The sequence below is a fragment of the Vipera berus genome, assembly GCF_964194415.1.
Source record: "Vipera berus genome assembly, chromosome: 10".
NCBI lineage: Eukaryota > Metazoa > Chordata > Lepidosauria > Squamata > Viperidae > Vipera > Vipera berus.
This window is the reverse complement of record NC_138213.1, coordinates 11,424,391-11,449,183: the sequence shown is the minus strand read 5'-3', so window position 1 is coordinate 11,449,183 and position 24,793 is coordinate 11,424,391. Positions and strand designations below refer to the sequence as shown.

The window sequence follows — 24,793 nt, the reverse complement described above, 5'->3', positions numbered from 1 at the left end:
CCAACAAGTGCAGAGTCTTAATTACTGAGCCATAGTGCCACCCTGGGAAGATGAGCATAGGCAATATCAAATGCACAGACTAACTTGACACAAGCTTCTTCTAAGTTCCTATATCTGTATCAGATGGGAAAGTTTTTTATGGAACAAAGTCAGCCTAAAATCCACTGCTGCTTGAATTGAGAAAGAGCAGTAATATTTCTTTTCCCAATCTAAATCAAGGAACATACTATATAAAGTGAAGTTATTTTGTCATTTGTCTTTGAGTCAGTTTTTTGACTCCTGGCAACTCCCAGGACAAGTCCCTGCATTTTTCTTGGCAAGGTTTTTCAGAAATGTTTTGCCATTGCCTCCTTCCTAGAGCTGAGAGAGAATGACCGGCACAAGGTCACCCAGTTGGCTTTGTGCCTAAGGCAGGATTAAATTTCACAGTTTCTAGCCTGGTGATACCACAATAAACTGTGTCTCTTATTTTGCATACATATCTGAAAATGTCATTAATGTCATTGTTCCTTCATTCTTAGGAACAAATATAAAATAGTAGTAAGTTAATTAAACAATGATTGTGCTTTCATGAAACCCCATATTTGGTGCCTTGAACAGCAATCCTTCATCTGTTTATTGCTGGAGCCAGACTTATAGAAAAAAAGGACTAGGGGTGACATGATAGCAATGTTGCCATATTTGGGGAGCTGTTACAAAGAAGAAAGGGTCAAGCTATTTTCAAAGCACCAAAAGGTAGGAGAAGAAACAATGAATGGAAACTAATCAAACAGAGAAGCAACCTAGAACTAAGGAGAAATTTCCTGATAGAACAATTAACCAGTGGAATGGCTTGCCTCTAGAAGTTATGGGTGCTCCATCATTGGAGGCTTCTAAGAAGACCCTGGACAGCCACTTGTCTGGAATGGTATAGGGCAGACATGTCAAACTCACGACATCATGTGATGTCGCATGATGTATTGGAGCTTTTTTCCCATTGCCGGCAATGGGGTGGGCACGGTTTTATCGTGACGTGTCTGACCTGCAGGCCGGCAGTTTGACACCCCTGTTATAGGGTCTCCTCTGGGAGCAGGAGGTTGGACTAAAAGACCTCCAAGGTCCCTTTCCACTCTGTTATGCTGTTATTGTTAAAAGTCCATGATGCTGAACCTGTTTTCTTACAAGGAAATGTCTGGTTTAACCCCATAGCAAGAAGCTACAAAATATCACATCCTATGGCAGTATGGCAGTCCCTCCCTGTTAATCTAAGAAGCTGCCACATTGCTGTCTGTTTGAAAACATCCATAGTTCAGTAACGACAAATAAAGAGCTTCTGTATAACAGCATAAAGCTTGACTACGTTACAAAATAAACAGCCTGTGGAAAATAGATTTTTTTCAGCCTAACATCCTTCAGTTGTATTAATCAATAGCAACTGTAAGCACACCATTTTCAGATATAATCATTTTCAAGATGACAGCCTCCCTTTTAGGTCAATAATGCCTGCTTAAAAGTAAGTATTCCGCATTCTGAAACCATCAGCCAGTGTAAAATTTACATGGCCACCCATTCTAAATCCTTCCATGCCTCAAGGAAGCAGTGCAGTTTTCTGCTGTATCCTAATCAATTTGCTTGCCCAGACAGAATGGAATGGAATCTGGAAGGTCTTGGAGGTCTTCTAGTCCAGCCCCCTGCTCAAGCAGGAGAACCTATACCATTCTCAGACAAGTGACTCTCTAATCTCTTCTTTAAAATCTCCAGTGATGGAGCGCCCACAATTTCTGAAGGCAAGCTGTTCCACTGGTTAATTGTCCTCACTTAATTCCATGTTGCTTCTCTCTTTGGCCAATTTCCAACTATTGTTTCTTGTCTGGCCCTCTGGTGCTTTGGAGAACAACATGACCCCCTCTTCTTTGTGGCAGCCTCTTAGTTGCTGTTCTCTGAACTTTGGAAGCCATGACATTTTGTAGTAGCCCTAGCATTCCAACAACGGAGAAACACACTTGGCATCCATATGGCAAAGGTTTTCCAAATAAAAGCATGAAGCAAAATCTATGAATAATGTAAAAGGAACAATACATTTAGAAATATCTTTGTAAAGGTGGCAGAGAATTGAATTTTTTACATGTTGACATCCTGCAGAATACATTAGATACTATTTTACTCAGTCTATTGTTTGTTTGTTTGAAATAAAAATGACTCGACCTTTGTCTGCTGTGGCATTTACTATCCACAATTACAGAGCTATTTTCCACCCATGGGAACGGGGCAATACATCTCTAGCTCACTATCATCTATTTATGAAATGCAATTGTGGAAGATACAATCCTAGCAACCTAATTCTCTTGGAAAGCTCAGTTTGACAGAGCTAGTTTCTCACCTTAAGGGCTAGTTCATCAAGTCTATTCTTGGAGGATTTGGAAAGCATGGTCTTTCAGCTGTGCTTCAAAGGCCAGGTTCTCCAAGTTCACTCAGCCACCTCCATTTCAAAGCTACTAGTTATTGTCTACCCGCTACCAAGTGTCTTCCTTTTCATTCTTCCTTCTGTGTAATTTCATGCTGCACCATCAGAAAAAAGGTCCAAAACTTGTCAGAATAAACAGTCAAAAGAACTAGGACAAATGAAAGAGGGCAGAAAAAAGCTGGAAGTCTTTTTAAAGGCTATAGAAAAAAAGAACACAAATTATTTTTATTGGTGGATGATGCAAATATAGTATAAACTGAGATAATGTCAGGTGCAGACAACCAGAACCACAAGGGTAGAGTTCAAAGTAGACACTTTACTGTTTTATGCCTATTTCACAGGAATCTCCCCAAAACGGCAGCTCTTACTTGAGAAAGACTAGATACTGTAAGTCTCAAGAGGCAATTGAGGGAGTCATATCTTGTGCTCCTGTGACTAATTCTCCACTTGACCTTTCCTCCCCAAAAGGAGGGCTGGATGCTACTTCACATTCTAAGCATAATCCTTTCCTTAGCTAAAACTCTGAAAATGGCAGAGCAACCATTTTCAGAAAAGTAACCATGTTAAGTCCATTTCTAGAAGCTCGCTCTTATTTCAGGCCACTGGCCACCGCAGAGTCCCTTATTCTAAGATGTAAATAACAATCCCATTCTGCTGGAAAATATTTTGCACTAGGAGCTGATAAGCATCATTCCTAATATTCATCTTTCTCTGATCAACAATCAAAAGACATGAAAACTTTCTGAAGAAAGCTCGACTATGCCAACAATGGTAGTTACATTTGTGTGTGTGGTTTTTTTTTTAAAAAATACCCTGTAGGCATTTTCATTTTAAATGGCAACATCCTAAAGAAAAAAAACCTAGAGTTGCTGTTTTTCTTCAAATCTTTGAACAATTTGCATTAACAGCTAAATAGATTAGCAGAAGTGTTCAAAAGCTATGCCTCCATGTGTTCATGACACGTAGAGACAAATAGCTATGAAAAAAATTATTTTAAAAAACCCAACTCCGTGGAAAAATTGTGAAAGGCTGGTTATGAGTAGTATGCAACATTCAGCATGATATAGTGGTTAAGATGTTGTACTAAGATTGGCAAGACCCAAGATCAAGTCTTTTTTCAGCCATAACTAAACATAATAGAAATTAAGGTGGTTGCAAATGTACATTAGTCTCTAACTCGTATTTTTTAAAAAAATATTTATTTGTATCCTGCCTTTATTATTTTTACAAATAACTCAAAGTGACATCTCAATACACCTTTCTCCTCCTAGGTATGCAAGAACCATTGTATTTTGTTTGTTTTAATTCAGGGAGATGAAATTTGGAAATACTTTAGACACATAACTTCCTAATTCATTGGAGTATATAACAAGTAGGAGGATGTAAAGCACAGTCTGACTTGCAAGATGCTGTTTGTTATTAGTCAATCTCAATGAAGCTGATTTATGGGTCAGATCTATCTAGTGGACTGGTGCTACATGAGTTCAACCTTTCCTTCCTTCCTTCCTTCCTTCCTTCCTTCCTTCCTTCCTTCCTTCCTTCCTTCCTTCCTTCCTGTTTGCATGAAATTTCTCATACAAGGCACTTCATCCAATCAGGCCAATACATAGTTGGATAAGTTCAGCTCATTAAACATATCTTACTTCTGAGAAGGAGTTGAATGATTTGGATCATCAAATAAAACACATCTTTAAAATCCCCACTTCCTGAACAAATGTTCAGATTATAATCCTCCCAATCAATTCTCTGAATTTCCCCTTTCTTTTCCACCAAAAAACCCTCTTATTCTTTTAATGTTTTGATTGTGGACTATATAGACGATGCAAAAAAGTCCTGCTGCTTTATAAATGCAATAAAAAGAAAATTACATAAATGTCAAAGCATTAGATTGATTGGGCTGAAATGATACCCTTTCACTTGATTTATTTATTTATTATTTTCAAGAAAGGATTCATAATTACAAAGATGAAAAAACTTAAGTGTTAATGACAAGAAATTATTGCTAGTGAAGTTCTCCATTCTCTATCAATTATACTCCTAACTAACAACTCTTACCCCTGCTTTTGATAACACACTTCAGATTTTACTAACTGTTCTTTCCTCTGTCTGCTTCAATGGACTATGCTCATCAAATGGAAACACAATTGATCTCAAAGATAGATGTTTATCTTAGTTAATTAGACAGAACCACCATTTGATCAGAGGTGGTGTCTCTAAAGTGATTTGGAAGTGCTAATCTCAGGGCTGTGCAGAGGTTTGAAAGGCTGTTTCAGTTCAATAAAGCTTCCATTGAATGACTCGCAGATTTGTAAATCAGCGAGGACATACTTCAAAGAAGTGAATCCAGTTAGGTGCCTTTGAAGCACTTCATAGAGTTTTAAAGTTCCTTGCACATTCAATGGATCTCCTACTGTTTTTATGGTTGTTAAAGGCAATAAATGCTACAACTCTATATATGGAGATGTTGAAAGAGGAGAAGGTTGGGTGATGTGATGGAGTCTCTCACATTGGGTTATATTTCTTCATTTAAATTTTGCCTATCACAGTCCTTTTGGTCAAAAATGATACTTTTGAGTTTCTCTCTTACTCTCAGCTACTTCAATATGATTAGCCATATGTATTAACTTTGCTCACGAATTCAAATAGAGTCCAAAATGTTTTATTCATGTGTTTGTATGACTTTTACGACACCCCCCCCCAGAACAATTCTGTGAGAAAGCCAACTTTGTGAAATATTGAGACTCTGGAAAGAGTGCAGAGAAGAGTAACAAGAATGATTAGGGAGGGTGGAAGCTAAAACATATGAAGAACAGGCACAGGAATTGGGTTAGGACGCTGAGCTTGTCGATCAGAAGGTCGGCAGTTTGGCGGGTCGAATCCCGAGTGCCGCGTAGCAGAGTGAGCGCCTGTTACTCGTCCCAGCTTCTGCCAACCTAGCAGTTCGAAAGCACGTAAAAATGCAAGTAGAAAAATAGGGACCACTCCGGTGGGAAGGTAACAGCGCTCCGTGCGCCTTTGGCGTCTAGTCATGCCGGCCACATGACCACGGAGACGTCCTCGGACAAGCGCTGGCTCTTTGGCTTTGAAACGGAGATGAGCACCGGCCCCTAGAGTCGGAAACGACTAGCACGCATGTGCGGGGGAACCTTTACCTTTTTACCTTTAGGGCTAGGTAATGAAAAGAAGGACTAGGAGAAACATGATAGCAGTGTTCCAATATTTGAGGGGCTCCTACAAAGAGCAGGGGGTCAAACTATTTTCCAAAGCACCAAAAGGTATTAAAGAAAAAATGGATGGAAACTAACCAAGGAGAAAAGCAACCTAGAACTAAGGAGAAATTTCCTAATGCTGAGAGCAATCAACAAATAGCTAAGCTTCAAATGTTGTGGGTGCTCCATCACTGTAGGCTTTCAAAAAGTGACTTGACAACCTTTTTGTCTGAAATGATATAGAGTCTCCTGCTTGAGCAGGGGATTGGACTAGAAGACCTCTAAGGTCCCTTCCAATTCTACTCTAATGGCATGCTACTCTATATTAGCCCTGCCAACACAACTGGGCTTTAGTCCTCAATACTCTGAATATAAACTGGTAGGCATTTTTGGATCAAACCTCACTTTTAAATTCTGCATGTCTGGATTAGCCTTAAGACTTCTTGACAATGAATAGATGGATGGCAGGCTAGCTCTCTTGAAACTTTACTGATTTTATAATTATGAGTCATTGCACCATCACTCAGTTGTTTAGGCTAGATTGGCATTTTTGTCCATCTTTCTAGTCCCTCCCAAAAACCTGCGATAGGCATATGTGGATGCCTGATGATGTTAGAGGTATAGTCTGAGGATGTAAGCTATTCTGAATAAAGCTGCCTTTTGCAATTGACTGATAATGATTTTGTCAATGCCGATAATGTTGAGTGATGCTCCAACTGTGGGATTGCACCCAAGGCATCTATTACTATTGATATTACCTGATTATTAAATAATAATAATAATAATAATAATAATAATAATAATAATAATAATAATAATAATAATAATAATAATAAATAATTCTACCATCACCACTTGTCAAATACCAGCTGTTTCTTCAATCTATGGTCTTATATTTTACTGTGCCAGCCAATTCCTGATGTTTCTGCTAATTAACTAACTAATTTAAAGTATTGTCAATAAGCCATAATCCCACACAAACAAATCCTCTACCTGTTGAAGGGGTTTTTCCCAGGAGAGTCCTAGCTTGCCAACTTTTGTATTACTCTTCCTTCAGTGATCAGAGGCAGTAAAGCTGCAACATACATTATGGTGAAGTAAATAACTGCTCTTTTAGTCCTGCTGAGGGGAAGTCAAAATTTGCCAATTATCCTGCACAACTTGACATCTCCCCCAAAGTGTGCGATGAGAAGATCCTTCCCAGGAGGGCCCAAATTTGTCAACAAACTGCACCAAGCCTACTGGCATGCCACAAAGGTAGCAAATGTAAGAGTAACTCAACAGCTATGCTTGAGTGTCTTGCTAAGAGGAGACATCCCAGAAAAACAAGTCCAATAATAATTGAAAAGCTGGAACAGGACAGTGTTGGCAATGATTCTTTACATTTTAGGATCTTTGAGAGATAATTTAGAGACTGCTATCCTTTTAATGAAGCTCATCCTAGAGAGCTATTTAGTATATGGGAGAGAAGATAGCCTGATCTTCCACTGGGAGACAATTCCAGAGCCCTGGCATTAGCACAGAACAGCCGTATCTTCCAGCTTCAGCTACTTTCAATTTTTCCAAAATGTAGGAGAATGTGGTGTTTCTCACTAGGTTATCTAGTAAAGTTGATCCCAGTTGGAGATGGTCTTGTGGGTATCTGGATTTTGAGCAATAAAGGGCTTTCTAGGTCTACAAGCCCATGGGATAATCCTTGACTTATGACCACAATTTAGCCCAAAATTTCTGTTGCTGAGACATTTGTTAAGTGAGTTTTGCCCTATTTTATAACCTTTCTTGCCACACTTGTTAAACAACTCTGACTTCCCCATTGATTTTGCTTGTCAGAAGGGCGCATGACCCCAGGATGCTGTAACCATCATAAATATAAGAGCCTTGGTGGAGCAGTGGGCTAATGCCTCCTTAAGCTGCCTGCAATTAGTGCAGGTTCAAGTCCCACCAGGCTCAAGGTTGACTCAGCCTTCCATCCTTCCGAGGTAGGTAAAATGAGGACCCAGATTGTTGGGGGCAATAAGCTGACTTTGTAATAATGCCACTTGGGGGGGGCGAAAGCCCTAATAAGCAGGCATATGCATAGAATGAAGGCTATTGCTAAGCACATTGGTTTGTGCTTAGACTGTAAGCCGCCCTGAGTCTTCGGAGAAGGGCGGGATATAAATGGGAATTAAAAAAAATAATGAGTCAGTTGCCAAGCATCTGAATTTTGACACATGACCATGGGGATGCCGCAATAGTCATAAGTGTGAAAAACAATGATAAGTCACTTTTCCAGTGCTGTGGTAACTTGAAACAGTCACTAAACAAACTCGACTACCTGTACAGCTATAATCCATAGCTCTCTCTAAGCCTATATAAATCCATATAAATCTTTTTTTAATCCATCCTTACCCAGTTTTTCCAAATTTCCACCTCATCTACAAGAATGATTTCCATGCTTTAAAAATAATCCAGCCCTGTGCAATTTCTCTCTAGCATAAATTCCAGCGCTATATTTATAAACTACAGTGATTCTGCAAATCTCTCTCTCTCTCTCTCTCTCTCTCTCTCTCTCTCTCTCTCTCTCTCTCTCTCTCTCTCACACACACACACACACACACACACACACACACACACACAGAGAGAGAGAGAGAGAGAGAGAGATAGTACAATATCACCATCTGCTAAGCTTCAAAATGTCAAAAAATTGGCCCACTATTATCAGTTCAGGGATAAATGAGAGCAGGTGAGGCCTAATTATTAAATTTACAGTGTTAGATCTTTGTCTTCATTTCTGAAGCATCTTATCTGCATCTGCACACTGTAAATGTCATATCTGTAACCAACGTTTTATTCTGACTCTACCCTGCTGAAATAAGGAGACAGAAGGTCCCAAGGAAGGAACATAACCTTTTCCCCCCTTAGTTTGTTAATGCGAAATGCACAGAAAGAAGACAATAAGCAATAAGATCCAAAAAAGAGAGAAATTAATAAAAGAAGCAAAAAGACATTCTTCCCCTTCAACAAGCATAATAAAAAAGGAGGAAACATTAGTTACTCTGGGGTCTTTATGATGGAGCAACTCAATTCAAATGAAATATCTGCTTGCTAACCTTGAAGATTTTTTTTAAAAAAAAAACTAGGCATCTGAGGTTTTATTTATTTGATTGGGTGCTCCATCACTGGAGGTTTTTAAGAAGAAATTAGACAGTCACTTGTCTGAAATGGTATAGGTTCTCCTGCTTGAGTGGGAGGCTGGACTGGAGGACCTCCAAGGTCCCTTCCAGCTCTATTCTATTCTATGGATTGATTTTTACCCACCTTTGTTAATATTTATAAACAAATTTACCTCATACTAATTCCTCCTCCTATTTCCTGTGAGGTAGATTAGACTTAGAGAGAGTAACTAGCTCAAAGTGACCGGATTGGTTTTGACGCCTAAAGTGGAACTAGAACTCACCGTCTCCTGGTTTCTAGCCTAAGGCCTTAATTACTACAGCAAACTGGCTCCAATAATTTAACACTTTAAATTTACTTAAAACGTGGCACCACTGTGATTATATGGATCCCATGGAATTGGCCCCTGCTACTCTTGATTCTAAGCACATTGATTTGCGGGGAAAGCACCAATCACATTGGTGGCTCAGCGGTTAAGATGGTGGGCTTGTCAGCTGGAAAGCTGGCAACCCAGGTTCAAGATTTGAGTGCCACACGAGACGGGGTGAGCTCCTGTCCTCACCCCAGCTCCTGCCAACCTAGCAATTTGAAAACATACAAATGCAAGTAAGTAGATAAATAAGTACCACTTTGACGGGAAGGTAGCAGTGCTTCAATGACATCCTGCTGGCCACAGAACCACCATAATGTCTTTGGACACTGCTGGCCCAATGACCTTGAAGCGGAGCACCGTGACTTATAGTCATCAATGACTAGCTGAGTAAATGACTAGTAGAGACTCTTTCACCTTTACACTACCCATCACATCTCTGCAAAAAAGTATACTTCGCATTTTTGCTATTACCTGGACTATTTCAACCAAGCTTATCTCTGGCCCAATTTCATAGGAACGCTAAACTAACATTAGTACAATTTCCCCCACAGGCTCATCTACATTATGCATATTGAAAGGGTGGGGGGCTATTTTAAAATGTACTGTACTTGGCATTAAATACAGGACTAAATGAATCACAGGAGGTGGGAGTCGAGGAAATAGGACAGAAGTGTTCTTTGATTTCAGCACAATTCTCAATGCCAAATCAGATTTGGTTTTACCTTAGTGCAGATTTTAAATTAACTCCAAATTTAAAGCGAGGGAATGTTGTTATACTGTACAAGAGAATAAGTCTGCTGAAATCGGCTGGAATAATTATGCTTATGATTGGAATACGCAGGCTCTAGGATCATATGCTATTTAAAAAAATAATGTCTTGATCATGAAATATGTTATTCCTTTAAGACTTTTTTGTGTGGTTAATCGCAAGAGACAACCATAGTAACCTCATAATTGCAATTACTGTGTGTAGAAATATATATACTCTCTCTCTCTCTCTTTCTCTCTCTCTGTGTGTGTGTGTTTGTGTGTGTGTGTGTGTGTGTGTGTGTACATATTAAACCACCAAGGTGACAAGAGTCAATGGGCTTGCAAAAATGTATGAAGTTTCTTATTTGAGACTGAGCTAACACTTTCATATATTTTAACTTGCTTCTGCAAAGAAACCATATGGGAACTGATCCACACACACACACTTCTTTTATAATGATACTTTTAAACCTTCTGGCTTCATTCCTTGAAATATTTCTTGCCTTCCCACCTCCTCTTTTGAAGCAGACAATCTCACAGTAAATCTCCCGAGCAAGGATAGAGAGAATGACAGATTTTATATTATTTTGATGATGAGAATTCAAGGAAAAAGTTTGATTGACACCTTTTGCATGAGAAATCTTTTTAGAGAAGGAAGAACACTCGATGTGGGGGAATATTATCATCGGGGCTGAGGACCAGATCACACTGCAGCTGGAAGAAATAGAAGGAGTTAGGTAAAGCCAGAAAGGTGACAGATAGTCAGATATTAAAATGCTGTTAACTTCAAGGATTAAAGAATGTCTCCCAGGCTTCCATGTCTTAAATTCTTTATGATGTATTGGAATGCAGCTCTCATTCCAACAGCTCATGGATGCCAGGAATTGTAGACTGAAACATCCAAGAAATTGGAGTTCCAAGTCTTGTTTCCACCCTAGTGCTTTACTAATAACCCGGAACTTACACACTTCAGTTAAACTCTGCCCCCACATAAATAAATAAATTCTGACACACAGAGAGAATAACAGGGGGACCTCTGAAGTCTTCTAGTCCAATCCTCTGCTCAAGCACCCACAACTTCTGGTTAATTGTTCTCACTATTAGGTTTTTTTTCTTTAGTTCTAGGTTGCTTCTCTCTCCACCAACTGCTTCTTGTTCTACCATCAGGTGTTTTGGAGAAAAGTTGAGCCCCTCTTCTTTGTGGCAACCCCTCAAATATTGGAACACTGCTATCATGTCACCCCTAGTCCTTCTTTTCAGTACAAACCCAATTCCTGCAATGATCAACACAGTCAGTTGGGAAGAACCAAAATAAACACCTTTATCCCAAATCACAGCCCTACTCCCAGATAAAATGCTTCCGAAGACACACTAAGCAACCGACTTTAGCTTCTTTTTCTAAAATCTTCTGTTCCCCAGTTCCATGTACCATGATCGAAGAGAATCCCATCTTCCGAAAAACAATTGCATACTAGTTTGTAGGGATGTGCAACATGTTTGAAAACTTGAAATGGCAGCTTCAAATCATAAAGCTATGTTCAAGTTTTCCACAAAGAGAGAAAAACAGCTAACATTCTAAGAGGTTCATTCTGAAATCAGGACAAACACTTCATTTCTGGTTTTGTTCCCACAAAATATATACAACTCAACTTTTATTGTAAAATTTTGTTTCAAGCTCAAAACAAAACAGGCTTCCCACATACCCCTTTGGTATTTTGAGCATGCTTACTCTGAATCTTCTCTCTTGTAATTTTTTTTTTTAAAGAAAAGAAAATAATCCTATTAATGATGATTCCATTACTTTTGAAGTTAACTAAAATTGCAAATGAGGATGTTTTTAAAAACAATTTGGTTCTTTAAACATTTAAATATCCTGCATGCATGGCCCAAATTTGATTTTCATTATCTAAAAAGGAACTGGGGGATGGGGAACGAAGCTGGATTACTGCCATAATTTATGGCACATCTGGCTGCAAACCAGCATGCAAAATAATTGCTTTGCCAGAGATAATCAGGAAAACAGGATCTTGAATAATGAAATTGCATGGGCTAAGACCTAACTAGAGAGCTAGCGAATTTCAGAGCCCTCTTCCATTACTGACTGATTTTGTGTCACCAAGTCAGTATCAATTCTTAGCAAGTACATAGATAGATTTTCCCAAGGATGACCTTCCATCATAAAATGGCTAAATGCACATAACACTTCAAACCCAGATTAGTATTAGCAATAAATAAAGATGATTTTGGCTTGATGTCAAGCTTTCAATGGAGGAACTCTTCCAAGAACTCTGAGGCGTTGTTTACCTTAAGTCTTTATTAGAGCAATATAACATTGGCAATACTTGGTTAAAGCCGAAATCTGGATTCCCCTCCCCTGAGCACAATAATATTAAAGCATAGTTCCCTCATAAATCACATTCTCCAATTAGTTGAAAGGTAAGTTTTCCCTCCTCCTTAGCTTAACCCGCCAGTTCTTATCTCCTCTTATTACATAAAGGTAAAGGTAAAGGTTCCCCCGCACACGCGTGCTAGTCGTTTCCGACTCTAGGGGCCGGTGCTCATCTCCGTTTCAAAGCCGAAGAGCCAGCGCTTGTCCGAGGACGTCTCCGTGGTCATGTGGCCGGCATGACTAGACGCCAAAGGCGCACGGAACGCTGTTACCTTCCCACCGGAGTGGTCCCTATTTTTCTACTCGCATTTTGACGTGCTTTCGAACTGCTAGGTTGGCAGAAGTTGGGACGAGTAACAGGCGCTCAACTCTGTTACGCGGCACTCGGGATTCGACCCGCCAAACTGCCGACCTTCCGATCGACAAGCTCAGCGTCCTAACCCACTGAGCCATGAAAATGCTTTGCTGCTATGTTATTATCTCCATGCATATTCTTCCTTCCCCCTTCCATAGTTCCACTGCTCCTTGGTGGAGCAGTGGGCTAATGCCTCCTTAAGTAACACCAGCTGCCTGCAATTAGTGCAGGTTCGAGTCCCACCAGGCTCAAGGTTGACTCAGCCTTCCATCCTTCCGAGGTAGGTAAAATGAGGACCCAGATTGTTGGGGGCAATTAAGCTGACTTTGTAATAATGCCGCTTGGGGTGTGTGTGAAAGCCCTAATAAGCAGGCATATACATAGAATGAAGGCTACTGCTAAGCTTGTAAGCCGCCCTGAGTCTTCGGAGAAGGGCGGGATATAAATGGAATTAAAATTAAAAAAATAAAAATAAAATCTAACTTTAACTCTAAAAGTGATACACAGGTAGAAATATAAAATAGCTGCTTCTTCATCTTTTGTCAAAGCAAGAACATCTGATGTTAGCAGTGTTGACATAAGGGGCTGGAGGCTAAAACATATAAAGAAGAATGGTTGCAGGAACTGGATATGTCTAGTCTAATGAAAAGAAGAACTAGGGAGACATGATAGCAGTGTATCAATATTTGAGGGGCTGCCACAGAGAAGAGCATCAGAAGGCAAGACAAGAAGCAATGGACGGAAACTAATCAAGGAGAAAACCAACCTGCAATAAAGGAGAAACTTCCTAAAAGTGAGAACAGTTAACCAGTGGAACTGCTTGCCTCCGGAAGTTCTGGGTGCTCCATTACTGAGGTTTTTAAGAAAAGACTGGAGAGCCCTCTGTCTGAAATGGTATAGGGTCTCCGGCTTGAGCAGGGGATTGGACTAGATGACCTCCAAGGTCCCTTCCAACTCTGTTAGTCTATTAAATTCTGTTGAATCTGAATTAAATCATTTATACAACCTGCCAAATCCATGCTAGCTAACAAATTATTGCAGTCACAGTGCAAAGTATGTTCAAACAAACTAGATCATGATTTAACGTAGCGGTTTGGTTTATCTGACATTGTGAAGACAATGGCTGGATCTCCACACAACGTTGCTGAATTATCAATTACCTAATACCATTTTGGTTTACCCTAATATGAATTTTCATCACACTTACAGGCAGTAGTACCCACGTGTGACATCTAATCTCAGACATTTTTAGGTTGAGGCCAAATTTCCTACCTGGTTTAAATGTCTATGAAGATTCTCAGTCATCCAGGTCATGCTTGTCCCAAAGGTGCTTTTTCAGGAGGCAACAGGACTTTTTTTGTTTTTGTATGAAGACATTTTACTTCTCATCCAAGAAGCTTCTTCAGCTCTGACTGGATGGTGGGGAATCCCTCACCATCCAGTCAGAACTGAAGAAGCTTCTTGGATGCAAAGTAAAACACCTTCAAAGAAAAACAAGAAAATCTAGTTGCCTTGTGAAAAAGCATCTTTGGTACTACCTGGTTTAAACCAGGCTAGAAATATCATTACCCCTGGCTTGAAATATCTCATACAGATATCCAGGATGATATTTCTAAGAACAAGTGATAGGTCTGATAAAGAACGTGGTAAAAATGCACAAGAAGAGAGAATCTTGGGGCACTACATTAAATGGGGAAGCAGTTGTGTTCCAGATATTTCTCACTATCTTCAGGTCATCCTTGGGGCTTTCAGGAATCCAAAAAAACATCTGGAAGTTTACAGTTGCTGCCTTAGGTTTCAGGGGACCCACTTTATAAGTTGTGTATCTGTGTTTTTGCATTTCTCATTTTGTTTTCCATTTCATTTCGCTGCAAGCATCAGACTGACAGTTGCTATGTGGCCCACAAAAGTTTCTTACGTATATGCTTGTTTTCTGAGACTCTGTTACTTTTTGCTTTTCCTGGGGAAGCAAATCTCTTAGGAGTATTGTTGCAGATATGATATCAGCAATTACTTTGAACAATATAACTTCTCCAACATACCTGTCTTGATTCTTATTTTTTTAGTAGGGTGAGTATATGTTTGTGTGAGAGACACAGAGAGAGTGACCAAGTAAAGATATATATGTACTGTATGTGTGTTCACATATATATGTACACACACATTTTAATTCACCTGAGAAATTGGAAGAACACTGATATTTCAATTATTTTAATTACCAAGGTTCTGATTACATTTTAAATTATCCTCATACTTCAGTAGTGTATAAAACATTGGTTCTCTACAACTCAGATGATAAATTTATTTTTCAAGAAATAACTCTCTGAGATGCCATTCAAATATAATGAAATTATGTCTGCTAACAATTCCAAGGTTGGACCCAGCCTTATGCTAAAATCAGACCTTTTAAAATTAATGCAGTACGTTAGCTATGATTTATGCACATCTAATGGGTTTCAATGGGTTTACCTGAAATAAGACCAAACCAGGATCTGCCCCATTGGCACAATGCATACATTGAGCTAAGCTCTGGATTGCTTTAATCATGGTTTGTTGGTTAGGTCACAATGGCCTGTTGTACTCTAAGCCATAAATCATGATTAAGTAACTGATTATGACTTAGCATGATGTGCATATGTTACCAGCTATTTCAAATGTCCGTGCACAGATAAGTAGAAGTTTTCTCTCCTTATTCTGACATCTTTTTATGTTCTTTTACACTTAACCTCATTTAGCAATCTTGCAGATATTGTATTTGCTCCATTGAACTGAGTGAGAAAACTCACAAGTGTGAGAAGTTAATTTGAATATTTGCACATGGAAGAACAAATGGAAATGTTAGTTGAAAACAAAATCAGATTGTTCAAAAAGTGTTACTATTTGCATACTGAATATTATTATGTGCAGTTTAGACATTGATCTCTAATTATATTCCTATGGAGGAAAATGAAGCTCCATATTTAAACTTGCTACCTTATTGATGAGGGCTTCTCACTTGGAACTATGAAATAGCAGCATCATATTAATTTCCATCTCCAATCAGGTAGATAACCTGATCTGGATTTAGCCATGCACGGGTTCCATCATGATGCTTGGGGATGCAGTAAACAGTCAAAAGTACAAATTCATTGTGTGAACCACTCAAAGACATGGATTTGCATAACCACACTCAACCATCTTCATGGAGTTAGCACACATCCCAGTAAACCTTGCATTATAAATGATTGTAATTTGTACAAAGTTCAGATGCAAATTAAATAAGACATGCCGTTTATGGAGGCTTAGATCATTTGTTCGTGACTTAGCATGCAGATCGTCCTCAACTTACCACAGTTCATTTAGTGACAGTTCAAAGTTACAACAGCACTGGAAAAAAGTGACTTCCACACTTATGACCCTTGCAGCATCCCCATGCTCACGTGATCAAAATTCAGATGCTGGTCAATTAACTCATATTCATGAGGATCCCAGTCAGGTGATCCCCTTTTATGATGATGATGATAATTTTATTGTCACTTTGAATGTAGACCAATCGGCATACATCAAAATGAAATTTCGTTGCATACAGCTCTCAAAGGGTCACCACCTCCAATATATACTCCTTGTTCGGGGCCGCTCAAATTTTATGACCTTCTGACAAGCAAAGTCAATGGAGGAAGCCAGATTCCCTTAACAAGGGGGTTGGTTGCTAGCTTGACAACTGCAGTGATTCATTTCACAACTGTGGCAAGAAAGATCGTAAAATGGGGCAAAATTCCCTTAACAACTGTTTCACTTAGCCAAGAAATGTTGGGCTCAATTGTGGTCCTATGTCGAGGACCACCTGCAATGGAAAACTTTTCCTTTTTTTCCCCCCACCCAACAATTACGGTATACCTTTTAAATAAGATATAAGCTTAACAGTTAACATCTGGGTATAACAACAAAGATTAAGGCTTCGGAAAAGCACATGTAGTTTTTAACATTTATTTGGACATCAAACACACAAGAGCACCACTCCAGTAGTATTCCACACTGTTTAACCAGTGTAAATGTATAGTTTTCTTTCACCTGCCTGCCCCAGGAGAAAGTGCATAAACTCCATCTTATTCTATCTTTCAGGAGAAGAATCTGACACTGATATTGTTTTGTTGCTGTTGTGTGAAGCTGTTCTCATCCTATAATGACGACTATAAGCCTCCAAAGCAGCACCATACAATTTCATTAAAACCTTTCCTGAACTACGCTCCCATCATCCATAAAGACAGATTGCTACTACAGAAATGGAATATCCCTTCCAATATAATTAAAGGACTTGGTTAACCCTATTTCATATTCTGAAAGGGGAGGGGGGAATACAATAAATTCCCCCTCAAACTGCTACTACTTCTAAAAAAACATTTTTTTTTTAATATTCAACCCAGCCCAACAGTCCAATCTATGATCCTGGATTAGGCGTGGACAGATTGTATGATTTAGTAACAGTAATAAAGGTAGAAGGGATCTTGGAGGTCTTCTAGTCCAACCCCCTGCTCAGGCAGGAAACCCTACACCATTTCAGACAAATGGTTGTCCAGTCTCTTCTTAAAAACTTCCAGTGTTGGAGCAGCTTCTGGAGGCAGGTTGTTCCACTGATTAATTGTTCTGTCAGGAAATTTCTCCTTAGTTCTAAGTTGCTTCTCTACTTGATCAGTTTCCATCCATTGCTTCTTGTCTTGCCTTCAGGTGCTTTGGAGAATAGCTTGACTCCCTCTTCTTTGTGGCAGCCCCTGAGATACTGGAACACTGCTATCATGTCCCCCCTTGTCCTTCTCTTCATTAAACTAGACATACTCAATTCCAGCAACCGTTCCTTATATGTTTTAGCCTCCAGTCCCCTAATCAACTTTGTTGCTCTTCTCTGTACTCTTTCTAGAGTCTCAACATCTTTTTTAAATCTTGGTGATGTAAATTTCTCATAGCTTACTCCTTCCAAGGAATTCTTTAACTCAATGTTTTTCAGGGAGTAAATCCCAAAGAAATATAACTGCCTATGAAAGTATATGACAGTTGCAGGGTCCCAGGGTCATGTAACAAACATCTTTTGCGATCTTCTGAGACGCAAAGTCAATGGAGAAGCCAGATACAATTAACAGCTGTGCCCCTAACCAAGCAACTGCCCGGACTGACTTAACAACAATGACAAGAAAGGTTGTAAAATGGGGCAACTTAACAAATGTCTTACTTAGCAACAAAAGTTTAGGGCTTCATTGAGTTCATAGATCAAGGACTACCTGTGCATAATATAACAGTTTTCCTCATGATGACTATTGCTTGAGAATGATGAGAGTCATAACTATTGAAAAACCTCAGGGACCGCTCTAAATAATGCTGGAGGTATTCCAATAAAGACTTCTAGTAATTCAGTCCAGCATTCCAGTAAATAAAATAAGAACTGTTCAACTCAAAAAACCCACCCAAAATGTCTACAGGTCATTCTTCTGTGTAGAAAGGGCATGACCTGGAAACACATCCTATAAATATTAGATTAAATGTTTGTTTTAAAATGTACAAGGCCTCATATTCACCCCCTAAAGAATGGTCTATATAAAAGCTATTAAGCATAAGAGGAAAAAGTAATAGTCTAATCATTAATGCAATTCCTACAACTGTTTCAGTCAACTAAACAAAGAAAAAAAAGAAATTTTCAATTGTCTGATATATATATATATATATATATATATATATATATATATATATATATATATACACAGTATATATAAATGTATGTATTTATGCATGTATATGTATATACACATATATACTGTGTGTAGATAGAAAGATAGATAGAAAGAAAGAAAGAAAGAAAGATAGATAGATAGATAGATAGATAGATAGATAGATAGATAGATAGATAGATAGATAGACACAGACAGACAGACAGACAGACAGATAGATTTTAATCTGGGGCCAAGAAGGTCTCAGGAAAGGCATTTGATATATTTTATTATTATGAATAAATCAATATTCTCAGAAACCCTGGAGGCTTTTGCTACAAAAATTCATATTAAAATAAAAAATGCCAGGGGAATATTATATTTGGTTAGAACTATGCAAGTCATCTTGGAGGATGAACATTTCTGAAATTTATCCATTAGTAGAAATACTAAGAAGAAGCTCATTCTTCTAAATCTCTCATTATTCTATTTTCCAACATCTGTAAGATATGGCCAAAGGCTTCTCACAAAATTAAGAAAGAGATAGAAAAGATACTCTCTGTGTTCAAGTGTCCTGGCAGGATAAATTCTCAAAAGAAAGTTCTCATTCAAGTATGTAATGCTACCATTAAACTGGTTTATTATTTGGTACTCTGATAGAAACTCTTATTAAAGTTACAGCAAGACGGCCCAGAAAATGGCAGTGGCAAACCATTTCCACCTTCATATTCTCTTAACTTTCTTTTCTTCTTCTAGACATTTCATCACCAGGCTAGGTAGTGAAATATCTGCAACAAGAGAAGAAGCTTGGAGAACACCAGGGGCCTAACAATTCAACCTGAGCTTCATTTATTCTCCATTATCTGACTCCCACCCTAGAAAGACTGTATAGATGTGTCCATGAAATCATCAAAAATCAAGCTTGAATTGAAGGAGAGTTTACTTATTTTTTAAGGCTGATTCAGTCAACATGCTAAACTATATCCAAGTTAATCACAGTGACTGGTTTCACTTAACATGGAAGAGCTAAATAAGTAAGTCACATCATGGCTGAACTTATGGCTTGGATTATGCAGCAGGCAGAGGCAGTAGCTGAATTTCAAGAAAGGCTCAATGAGAAATTACCATTTTACTCTATTTTAGCATGTTGTGAAGAGGCAGCATAGAGGTTGAGGATCATTTATTCTTGAGGAGATGGAAGATTAGAACTGGAGCTAGTTACAGATAGTTCCTGACTTATAACCACAGTTAAGGACAACATTTCTGTTGCTAAGCAAGACAGTTGTTTTGTGAATTTTGCTCCATTTTACAACCTTCCTTTTCACTGTTGTTAAGTGAATCACTGCACTTATTAAGTCGGCAACATGGTTGTTAAGTGAATCTTACTTCCGCATTGGCTTGTTGGAAGGTCGCAAAAAGTGATCACCTGACCCCGGGACACTGCAACCGTCATAAATACGAGTCAGTTGCCAAGCCATTTGAATTTTGATCACATGATTTGCTGCAGGTGTTGTAAGTCATAAGTCATTTTTTCCCCCCTCAGTGCTGTTCCAACTTCAAATGGTCACTAAACGAATTGTTGTAAGTCAAGGACTGCCTGTCCTCCATTCCTCAGCCACACCAGGCTATCAAAATCCCACAGGATTGTTGAAAACTCTCAAGGTGGAGTCACACAAGTCTGAAAGTAATGCCGGAAAGACTTGAGTAGTAAGATGTTAGTCCTGACAAACTGGCTGAGCATTAGTCTGAACCACAACACGATTGTATTCGGTCTCCCCTGAGAGGACAAACAATACCAGTGGTAACAACACAGTTTTTCACACTGGCCTAAAAAGCTGACAGGCTGAGTGTTGAGCTAGAAAAGAATGCCAGCGCCCTCTGGCGATCCCAAGCTCCAGCTCTTAAAGAAATTACGACTGAAGGTAGTAGACCCACGTATAGATTTCTTGCTAAAACAGCTTAAAGGCATGAAAGCATAAAGAATGTTTTACCAAGAAATGAGAGCCTTTATTAAAACAAACACAAGAACGGTACAATAACAAGAGCTGATGCAATCATCTGGTATTATAAAACTGTGATCCTTTCCAAGTTTACTTTTAACAGACTCTTAACTTGAAAGACGGAATAATGACTTTGTCAACTTGAAGCCCGCACAAAAATAATTTTATGCTGTGTTATTTATTTATATGACATCAGTCAGATAACCAGGCACAGGAGACAGGGACTTAAAAGTCAACTAAAAATGAGAAGATTGCAGTGTGCCGGTGATATAAATTAATACGCCATATTTAACATTTTCCTTTCCAACAAATATTTCTAACTTCAATGTAGCATCCCAATATTAATCAACAAACTAGGAGCATCGTAGCTAATTAAACATCCCTGAGGCCCACTTAGAAATCCACCCACAAAAAATGTTCATAGAAGCTGTGAGATAGATAGGTTGAAAAGCAGAGAAGCCAAATAGCACCAGTTTTAAATCTCACGGATACATACATACATATAGCTGTCATAGAGAATTGATCAACCATCCACTAAATTGGTTGTTTTCCTCAATTCCATCATCAATTAAGAGGGCCCGAAGTGGTTGAGCTGCAAGCTCTCCCACAAACAAGCTACATAGTCAAATTCTCCAGAAAATGATTCTTCAAATTTATCAGAAGCAATAAAACGCACACATTCCAGAAATCCCTTGCATTTCCATAAAAAAATATTGTTCCATTATTAAGTTGTTCCCAAATAGAGTAAGAGCGAGATGTTCTACTTGATAGCTAGTTATGCCTTAAAAAAAGCTTTCTCTGATTGACTTCTCCTGTTTTATACTATATTACTTAAATTATAAAATACAAATCTTTAATTTACTGAAAAGACCATATATATGTAGATATAGTACTAATTATAATTGGCCAGACTAATACATTTGTATGGTTAAATTTCCCTGTTTATCCTCCTATTATCCATACACATTTACTTGATAGAAAACATACATTTTGTCAGGTCACCTCTGTCTGCAGTGGTTCTTGCCCTGCCCCTCAATAAGAAATTACCCATCATAATTTTGATTAAATTCTTATCATTTCCTGGACTATTGATGCTGATTGTAGCAGTTCATTGCGCTAATGAATTTAGCCAAATGTGCAAACCTTGTACATTTCTGCGAAGTCAGGCCCGAATGAGGAATGTATAAATAGTATTTCCACATCATCATCTGATTCCTCTGGTTTCACTATTGGAATTGGAGTTTTAAATAGAAAAATTCTATAATGCAGAATTGCAACCGCCGCAACATTAATCAAAGAAAGCAAAGAGAGCTTTGTTGGCATTGGCAAGCAGTGTCCTGTTTTTGTTTTTAAGTTTGCGGACCGATCTCTCTTCTTGCAGGCTGCATTGAGGTCAGCTGCTTTCTAACCGCACTCCCACAAATATTTTCTGGGGGCTGGGACATGCCATTTTAAAAAATCTGCTGAAACAGCTCTAACAAGGATCACCAATCTGCAGCTTTTGCCTGCATTCAAATTTCACCTCTATTTTATTGCCTCTTTTGCTAGCCTTGGATGGTGCTGAAGCCAGGCTACCCAATGCAGCACCTAACAAAATAGTTCCACGTCCATTCACAACATTTCCCCTTCTTCCACAGATAGAAAAAAAATAAATAAAAACTGCAGGATTTCTCGTTCTTCGTCAGGAACACTCTTAGGTTTAATTGTCACACAAAGGCTGTACTCTTTGGCAAATATTCACTGGAGAATATGATATATTATCTAAGAAGAAGGGTATGTTTTTCAAACATTAATGGTAGTGCTAGGGAGGTGGGGGGGCAGGAAGAGGAGGAGGAGGAAGAGAGAGAAGGAGGAGGAGGAAGAGGAGGAGGAGGAGGAGGAGGAGGAGGAGAAAAAACAAGGGCAGTCAGTGCTTTCAAGCTTCATGATTCTGCTTACATCTAACAGAAACCCTATGACTTGACTATCTCTTTTACGACCATCAGTCATAAAAATTAATTAATTTCTTAACCCTCGGTCAGTGGCCCACGAAATGCTCATTGTGCCATTTCCAAAAATGAGCACAAAGTTCTGAGAACGTAAAAGTGAGTGGAGAAACTGTTTGCTTCTCCTTGGAAGTTAAAGGTAGCTTGAAAGAGTGACCGGATTTTCTTGCCTTTGTCTTTGATGGGCAAATGCCCTACCACTTCATTGCAGCATTCACTTTTCAACAACAACAACAACAACAACAACAACAAGTATAAAAGGGGGAATTCTCCCCCACCTCCCATCACCTTCTTCCCTCCCATCCCCCCTGTGCCAACAAGCTTCCCCTTTCCGTTCAGCGCCCAGTAAAAATGAATATTTAAAGGCACTGGGGATCAATGGGCATCGCTCCAAAAGGGGAAGTTGTTCTGATGATGTCAGATTGCAAGATGGGGGCTCTTGAGGGCCTCCTAGGCAAAGGACCGTTAGGCAGAGGGACCAAACAGCTTTCTAAGCTCATTTTCTTTCCATCTTCCCCGTGGTTCAGATTTCCTAAAGATCAGCCAAAGGCTATAACGATTTTCCGCCCAAAGCCACAGAGAAAGGCGGTTGGGAGCAAGAATAGAGCCGTTTGGAAAAATCAGAATAAAAGTCTCTCTGATGTGGGGGGGGGGGAGGGGGAAGGGACTCCCGAATCTCGGATTGGAAAAGGTCTGACCGCTTTCCCTTCTCCCTGCACAAACATCTAACACGGAGAATATTTGCGAATTCTTAAGCATTTCCTACTGAGATTCTGCCCCTTCCCAAACAGCCTTCTCCCCCCCCCCCTCCCGCCCCAGAAGCGAACCGGAGTGGAACCACTTTCTTTCCTACGGGTTGCTGCTATACGTCGGAACGCGCAGTCTCGAGTGGGCTTTGCAAAGACGCCGCCGGAGATTCAGAGCGGCGCGTGCGAGGACACGCGCGCGCGCGCACACACGCACACGCACACGCACACACACAGAGACCTCGAGAGAAGGAACGACGGAATCTAGAACTTAAAGATGGGCTTTGTAGTCGGATGGGGAAGGGCGGGGACCGGAGCAACCCAGAGAGAGCTGAAGATGCCTCTGGTGCCACGCAGGCACGCACGCACCTCGCTTTCAACGCCTGGATTGTTGCAACGCTTAGATTGTCTGAACCCCGAGGCTCCGCTAGCCCAGACTCGGCTTTGGCTGGCCAACGGTGCTCGCGAATGCCAAAACCGTGGAACGGAATAAAAGAAATCTCCCGAGCTCACTTTCAACACAAACACACACACACACACACACACACACACACAAAGAGAGAGAAAGAGAGAAATACACGAACAGAGGAAGGGGGACGACGACGACCCCCCCAAAGCCCCCTCCCCAGAGATCTTGAAGGCTCATTTTCAGCCTCCGAGGCTTCCCTGTGCCTTTTTAATTCTTCTCCAGCCCGGCTCGCTTGGTGATCCCCCTTCTAAGCTCGGCGTCGGGCTACAGGGCACTTTCCAGCCCCCCGATTTTCCCCCTGCTTCTCTCCCTGCCTCTCCTGACGTCCTTGACGGCCGGGGCGAGCCCAAAAGCTCTGGTCCAACTCCTTCCGCAGCATCCTTCTGCCCCGTCGGCTGGCTGAGCAGACTTCCCCCCCCCCCTCTTCATCTTTCGCTCGCTCGCTCGCTCTCCTCCTCCTCCTCCTCTTTCCAAATCCGTCTCAAAGGAGCCCAGAATTGAAGAAAAGCAAACCCCCCCACCCTCCTTCCCTAGAATTTTAGGGCCACCCGAGGGCCGGCGGGGAAGGCAGCCGTTACCTGGAAATCTGCCGGCCCCGGATTCTCTCCGGATCACCTCGGGAGAAAGGCGAGCAGGCGAGTCCCATTCACAAGTATAGAGGCGCAGCGTCTGCTGGTTCGCTCGCTCTCCAGCCTATTCCACTCCGCTGGCAACGCGGCTGAATGAGGCTTGGAGCTAGTGGAAGGAGAGAGAGAGAGAGCGCTTGGGGTGGAGGGGGGGGGGAGAGAAAGAGAGGAGGGAGGCACAGGGGGAGGGGGAAAGAGGGGGAGAGAAAGGGAGAAGGCTGGAGGCTTGGCTTGGGCTTCTTCTTCTGCCGGGAAGAGCTGGGGTAACCTCAACGCTGCCCCCTCCTTTCCCTTTTCGTGGGGTGCCTCTCTTTCCCCCTCGCTTGCCTTTTACAAGGCAGATTTGGCTTGGCAGAATGTTAACCAGGCTGCCTGGTGGAGGAGAAGCAATAAGGAAGGAGCAGATCAGCCCTGTCCCAGGCATTTTGGGTCTCTTGCACAGTTGGCTCTCGAGGCTTAGTCATTCCCAGGGGGTTCCCTGTTCCATTTCAGACATACTTTATTTTTCCCCCTTTCTTACTTTCCAAACTCCAAACCCCTCCTTTGTAAAGGGGTGCCTGCTAAAATTCATCCTGCACCTCCCACCCACCATGGAGAGAAGAGTCTCGTGCTGGATG

General features: G+C 40.4%; 1 protein-coding gene across 1 annotated transcript in view; it reads right to left on the bottom strand.

Annotated features, from left to right (window-relative positions):
* The window catches only part of CDH11 (cadherin 11), a 117,544-nt gene extending 93,300 nt beyond the window's left edge, over positions 1-24,244 (bottom strand). The window contains exon 1 of the mRNA XM_081336271.1: positions 24,129-24,244. The gene's annotated coding sequence lies outside the window, so the exon portion shown is untranslated. The remainder of the gene's footprint in view (positions 1-24,128) is intronic.
* Between the last annotated feature and the right edge of the window lie 549 nt (positions 24,245-24,793).